Source organism: Lepisosteus oculatus, unplaced genomic scaffold, assembly GCF_040954835.1.
Source record: "Lepisosteus oculatus isolate fLepOcu1 unplaced genomic scaffold, fLepOcu1.hap2 HAP2_SCAFFOLD_93, whole genome shotgun sequence".
Classification (NCBI taxonomy): domain Eukaryota; kingdom Metazoa; phylum Chordata; class Actinopteri; order Semionotiformes; family Lepisosteidae; genus Lepisosteus; species Lepisosteus oculatus.
The window spans coordinates 39,001-45,000 of record NW_027168429.1 but is presented as its reverse complement, the minus strand read 5'-3'; the positions used below and the strand labels follow the sequence as shown (position 1 = coordinate 45,000).

The 6,000-nt window shown below is 53.4% G+C and overlaps 8 non-coding genes across 8 annotated transcripts; all 8 read left to right on the top strand.

Moving 5' to 3' along the window:
- The first annotated feature begins 1,419 nt into the window (after positions 1 to 1,419).
- On the top strand, positions 1,420 to 1,536 carry LOC138236703 (U5 spliceosomal RNA). The gene has a single exon (XR_011188773.1). It is a non-coding gene; the product is annotated as a U5 spliceosomal RNA (small nuclear RNA).
- Positions 1,537 to 1,927: 391 nt separating this feature from the next.
- On the top strand, positions 1,928 to 2,044 carry LOC138236690 (U5 spliceosomal RNA). Its single transcript, XR_011188761.1, has one exon. It is a non-coding gene; the product is annotated as a U5 spliceosomal RNA (small nuclear RNA).
- A 387-nt stretch (positions 2,045 to 2,431) lies between these two features.
- LOC138236681 (U5 spliceosomal RNA) lies at positions 2,432 to 2,548 on the top strand. Its single transcript, XR_011188753.1, has one exon. It is a non-coding gene; the product is annotated as a U5 spliceosomal RNA (small nuclear RNA).
- Positions 2,549 to 2,938: 390 nt separating this feature from the next.
- On the top strand, positions 2,939 to 3,055 carry LOC138236680 (U5 spliceosomal RNA). Its single transcript, XR_011188752.1, has one exon. It is a non-coding gene; the product is annotated as a U5 spliceosomal RNA (small nuclear RNA).
- A 391-nt stretch (positions 3,056 to 3,446) lies between these two features.
- On the top strand, positions 3,447 to 3,563 carry LOC138236687 (U5 spliceosomal RNA). Its single transcript, XR_011188758.1, has one exon. It is a non-coding gene; the product is annotated as a U5 spliceosomal RNA (small nuclear RNA).
- Positions 3,564 to 3,953: 390 nt separating this feature from the next.
- LOC138236710 (U5 spliceosomal RNA) lies at positions 3,954 to 4,067 on the top strand. The gene has a single exon (XR_011188780.1). It is a non-coding gene; the product is annotated as a U5 spliceosomal RNA (small nuclear RNA).
- A 1,050-nt stretch (positions 4,068 to 5,117) lies between these two features.
- LOC138236686 (U5 spliceosomal RNA) lies at positions 5,118 to 5,234 on the top strand. Its single transcript, XR_011188757.1, has one exon. It is a non-coding gene; the product is annotated as a U5 spliceosomal RNA (small nuclear RNA).
- Positions 5,235 to 5,625: 391 nt separating this feature from the next.
- Positions 5,626 to 5,742, top strand: LOC138236694 (U5 spliceosomal RNA). Its single transcript, XR_011188765.1, has one exon. It is a non-coding gene; the product is annotated as a U5 spliceosomal RNA (small nuclear RNA).
- Positions 5,743 to 6,000: the final 258 nt, after the last annotated feature.

The following is a 6,000-nucleotide window of genomic DNA, read 5'->3' as shown; positions in this document are numbered from 1 at the left end:
GCAGGAATCGCCTTTTTATTTACGCTCTTACCAACGCGATGGAAAGCAAAACAAAGCAAAGCAGAGCAAAACAAAACGAACAAACGAAAACCTTGCGTATAACGCCGTTACGTGCCCAAGCGGTATTGTACATCATCCTAGCACTGCACCCCGGGGCGTACGGTATATGGGAACGAGCACACGCCACGAATCGTCTTGAATCACTCCCTACAGCTGTAAGGCGCCTTGAAGCGTGCACCCCCAACATTCTTCTTTGCGCATGTGTGAAAGGTAAACTCTTGAGCAGACTCTGAACCAGCTCTAAGGAAACTAATCCGATTAGACGTTACTTTGACTCATCTTTTTACGCTCAGTGCTGGATTGCTCAAACTCCAGCTAGGGTTAGGGTTAGCATTCCCACGCTACTTAGACACTTTGTTTACGCTCAGTGCTGGATTTTGGGAACTTCAGGATGAGTGGGAATTTTCTCCTATCTGTCAATTCTGTTTTGTTTTGGAGACTCTTGGCTGCCTATGTTGTACAGTGCAGCGTGAAGGAAACATTTTCCAAAACTGTGTCAGCTCAAAAGTTGTAAGAAAACCTCTCCAGCTGCTTTAACTCTCTTCATTTTTGTCATTTAATGTGACACTCGATGTATAACTGGAGCCTCACATATGCAAATGGTGAGGCTCCAGTTCGACACCCAGTTCGACACCACTTTACAGTATATGACAAAAGCATGGCAGACTGTGCCGGACCGGCAGATAACTTCCGCTTATTTTTACCATATTAAACATTGGAAATCCTCCCACTTGTATTTGTGACACTTGATTTTGGCTCCACCTAAGACACTCTTAAATCTTCAAACACTTTTCTCTTCTCCTGGCCTGGCCTGTGCGGGGCTCGAACCCGTGACCTTGGCGTTATTAGCACCAGTGCAGTTTTCAGTGGGTGGGCTTTGTCAGATGGCTTGGAAAAACGCACTGTGTTTCGGCTCGGGAAACATCATGAGCAGTGTCCTGCATGTTTTCTGTGTATAGCTGTCTTTTAACGCATACAGAATTCATTCGAAATCATTGATTTCTCCAATTATCAAGGGTCCCTTAAAGGATGAGTCAAAGTAATGTCTAATCGGATTAGTTTCCTTAGAGCTGGTTCAGAGTTTGCTCAAGAGTTTACCTTTCACAGATGTGCAAAGAAGAATGTTGGGGGTGCACGCTTCAAGGTGCCTTACAGTGCGTCGTTTCCGACACAGTGTGGCCGGGTGTTTTCCGAGTTATCGCACGGATTGGGCACGCCCACAAGCCGAGAGCCGCAGGCGATGAGCCCGGGGCTGAACGGGCCCCACTGGCTAGTTTGTAAGGCCAGGTGCATTGCCAACCACGACCGGCAGCGCAGAGGCTTTGAATGCGGTCTGGGCTCCTGAAGCTATGCAGCCACGCACTCTGGTTTCTCTTCATCTCATACAAATCTTTCGCCTTTTACTAAAAATTTCCGTGGAGAGGAGCATGAATAAGTTCCATGCAATTTTTGTGCTTCCCTGCTTTCGGGTGGGGCGCAGCCTGGCTGGTCAAAGAGAGAAAACAAAAACGTTCGCAATCACTCTTGTTATGGCAATTGTGGCCGTCTGCTCCGCAAGTCCTCGGTCTCCGGCTGTCTGATTGGCGCTCTTTTCTTTGGGGGGCGGGAAGTGTCCGGCCGCAGGGGATCTTGGGACCTCGCTTTGCATAGCGGCTTCCCAGAGTGCGTCGTTTCCGGCACAGTGTGGCCGGGTGTTTTCCGAGTTATCGCACGGATTGGGCACGCTCGCAAGCCGTGAGCCGCAGGCGATGAGCCCGGAGCTGAACGGGCCCCACTGGCTCGTTTGTAAGGCCAGGTGTATTGCCAACCACGACCGGCAGGGCAGAGGCCTTGAAGGCGGCCTGGGCTCCTGCAGCTGTGCAGCCACGCACTCTGGTTTCTCTTCATCTCGTACAAATCTTTCGCCTTTTACTAAAGATTTCCGTGGAGAGGAGCATGAAGGAGTTCCATGCAATTTTTATGCTTCCCTGCCTTCGGGTGGGGCGCAACCTGGCTGGTCAAAGAGAGAAAACAAAAACGCTCGCAATTGGTCTTATGGCGATTGTGGCAGTCTGCTCCGAGAGTCCGCGGTCTCCGGCCGTCTGATTGGCGCTCTTTTCTTTGGGGGTGGGAAGTGTCCGGCCGCAGGGGATCTTGGGACCTCGCTTTGCATAGCGGCTTCCCAGAGTGCGTCGTTTCCGGCACAGTGTGGCCGGGTGTTTTCCGAGTTATCGCACGGATTGGGCACGCTCGCAAGCCGTGAGCCGCAGGCGATGAGCCCGGAGCTGAACGGGCCCCACTGGCTCGTTTGTAAGGCCAGGTGCATTGCCAACCATGACCGGCAGCGCAGAGGCTTTGAAGGCGGGCTGGGCTCCTGCAGCTGTGCAGCCACGCACTCTGGTTTCTCTTCATCTCGTACAAATCTTTCGCCTTTTACTAAAGATTTCCGTGGAGAGGAGCATGAATGAGTTCCATGCAATTTTTGTGCTTCCCTGCCTTCGGGTGGGGCGCAGCCTAGCTGGTCAAAGAGAGAAAACAAGCACGTTCGCAATCGCTCTTGTAATGGTGATTGTGGCCGTCTGCTCCGCGAGTCCTCGGTCTCCGGCCGTCTGATTGGCGCTCTTTTCTTTGGGGGGCGGGAAGTGTCCGGCCACAGGGGATCTTGGGACCTTGCCTGCATAGCGGCTTCCCAGAGTGCGTCGTTTCCGGCACAGTGTGGCCGGGTGTTTTCCGAGTTATCGCGCGGATTGGGCACGCTCGCAAGCTGAGAGCCGCAGGCGATGAGCCCGGAGCTGAACGGGCCCCACTGGCTCGTTTGTAAGGCCAGGTGTATTGCCAACCACGACCGGCAGGGCAGAGGCCTTGAAGGCGGCCTGGGCTCCTGCAGCTGTGCAGCCACGCACTCTGGTTTCTCTTCATCTCGTACAAATCTTTCGCCTTTTACTAAAGATTTCCGTGGAGAGGAGCATGAATGAGTTCCATGCAATTTTTGTGCTTCCCTGCCTTCGGGTGGGGCGCAGCCTGGCTGGTCAAAGAGAGAAAACAAAAACGTTCGCAGTCACTCTTGTTATGGCGATTGTGGCAGTCTGCTCCGCGAGTCCTCGGTCTCCGGCCGTCTGATTGGCGCTCTTTTCTTTGGGGGGTGGGAAGAGTCCGGCCGCAGGGGATCTTGGGACCTCGCTTTGCATAGCGGCTTCCCAGAGTGCGTCGTTTCCGGCACAGTGTGGCTGGGTGTTTTCCGAGTTATCGCACGGATTGGGCACGCTCGCAAGCCGTGAGCCGCAGGCGATGAGCCCGGAGCTGAACGGGCCCCACTGGCTCGTTTGTAAGGCCAGGTGTATTGCCAACCACGACCGGCAGGGCAGAGGCCTTGAAGGCGGCCTGGGCTCCTGCAGCTGTGCAGCCACGCACTTTGGTTTCTCTTCATCTCGTACAAATCTTTCGCCTTTTACTAAAGATTTCCGTGGAGAGGAGCATGAATGAGTTCCATGCAATTTTTGTGCTTCCCTGCCTTCGGGTGGGGCGCAGCCTAGCTGGTCAAAGAGAGAAAACAAGCACGTTCGCAATCGCTCTTGTAATGGTGATTGTGGCCGTCTGCTCCGCGAGTCCTCGGTCTCCGGCCGTCTGATTGGCGCTCTTTTCTTTGGGGGGCGGGAAGTGTCCGGCCACAGGGGATCTTGGGACCTTGCCTGCATAGCGGCTTCCCAGAGTGCGTCGTTTCCGGCACAGTGTGGCCGGGTGTTTTCCGAGTTATCGCGCGGATTGGGCACGCTCGCAAGCTGAGAGCCGCAGGCGATGAGCCCGGAGCTGAACGGGCCCCACTGGCTAGTTTGTAAGGCCAGGTGCATTGCCAACCATGACCGGAAGCGCAGAGGCTTTGAAGGCGGCCTGGGCTCCTGCAGCTGTGCAGCCACGCACTCTGGTTTCCCTTCATCTCGTCCGAATCTTTCGCCTTTTACTAAAGATTTCTGTGGAGAGGCGCATGAATGAGTTACATGCAATTTTTGTGCTTTTCTGTCTTCGGGTGGGTCGCAGCTGGGTTGGTCAAAGAGAGAAAACAAGCACGTTCGCAATCGCTCTTGTAATGGTGATTGTGGCCGCCTGCTCCGCGAGTCCTCGGTCTCCGGCCGTCTGATTGGCGCTCTTTTCTTTGGGGGGCGGGAAGTGTCCCCCAAGTATTTTCATTGTTCAAATATACATTAATATACATTAAGTCTGACTATCATATAATAAGTTAAATACAAAACTAAAGAAAAAATAGGGTTAAATATAATTCAAAATATTTTGCTAACAATGTTAACTGTTTATGAATAATAAAATGTATTAACTAAGGAGTAGGATGGCACAGTTGTTAGTATGTTTTTTGTTTTGTTTCTTTTTCATAAATACAACAGTAGTACCTGATGTCTCAGTGGCTTTCAAAATTAAATTATGCATGCAAACCTGTGAACTAGAAAGATAACTAAGATTGTAATACTAATTAAATGACCGCGGGCACTTCCCACCCCCTCTACATTCTCAGAGTAGAACAGACTAACCTTCTAATGAAAGACGGTCCACCCCCCACGGACAGGAAAAGTGCCCACAGGCACTTAGACTTAATTTCGCCTTTTACTAAAGATTTCCGTGGAGAGGAGCATGAATGAGTTCCATGCAATTTTTGTGCTTCCCTGCCTTCGGGTGGGGCGCAGCCTAGCTGGTCAAAGAGAGAAAACAAGCACGTTCGCAATCGCTCTTGTAATGGTGATTGTGGCCGTCTGCTCCGCGAGTCCTCGGTCTCCGGCCGTCTGATTGGCGCTCTTTTCTTTGGGGGGTGTGAAGTGTCCGGCCGCAGGGGATCTTGGGACCTCGCTTTGCATAGCGGCTTCCCAGAGTGCGTCGTTTCCGGCACAGTGTGGCTGGGTGTTTTCCGACTTATCGCACGGATTGGGCACGGCCGCAAGCTGAGAGCCGCAGGCGATGAGCCCGGAGCTGAACGGGCCCCACTGGCTCGTTTGTAAGGCCAGGTGCATTGCCAACCATGACCGGCAGCGCAGAGGCTTTGAAGGCGGGCTGGGCTCCTGCAGCTGTGCAGCCACGCACTCTGGTTTCTCTTCATCTCGTACAAATCTTTCGCCTTTTACTAAAGATTTCCGTGGAGAGGAGCATGAATGAGTTCCATGCAATTTTTGTGCTTCCCTGTCTTCGGGTGGGGCGCAGCTGGGCTGGTCAAAGAGAGAAAACAAAAACGTTCGCAATCACTCTTGATATGGCGATTGTGGCTGTCTGCTCCGCGAGTTCTCGGTCTCCGGCCGTCTGATTGGCGCTCTTTTCTTTGGGGGGCGGGAAGTGTCCGGCCGCAGGGGATCTTGGGACCTCGCTTTGCATAGCGGCTTCCCAGAGTGCGTCGTTTCCGGCACAGTGTGGCCGGGTGTTTTCCGAGTTATCGCACGGATTGGGCACGCTCGCAAGCCGTGAGCCGCAGGCGATGAGCCCGGAGCTGAACGGGCCCCACTGGCTCGTTTGTAAGGCCAGGTGCATTGCCAACCATGACCGGCAGCGCAGAGGCTTTGAAGGCGGGCTGGGCTCCTGCAGCTGTGCAGCCACGCACTCTGGTTTCTCTTCATCTCGTACAAATCTTTCGCCTTTTACTAAAGATTTCCATGGAGAGGAGCATGAATGAGTTCCATGCAATTTTTGTGCTTCCCTGCCTTCGGGTGGGGCGCAGCTGGGCTGGTCAAAGAGAGAAAACAAAAACGTTCGCAATCACTCTTGATATGGCGATTGTGGCTGTCTGCTCCGCGAGTTCTCGGTCTCCGGCCGTCTGATTGGCGCTCTTTTCTTTGGGGGGCGGGAAGTGTCCGGCCGCAGGGGATCTTGGGACCTCGCTTTGCATAGCGGCTTCCCAGAGTGCGTCGTTTCCGGCACAGTGTGGCCGGGTGTTTTCCGAGTTATCGCACGGATTGGGCACGCTCGCAAGCC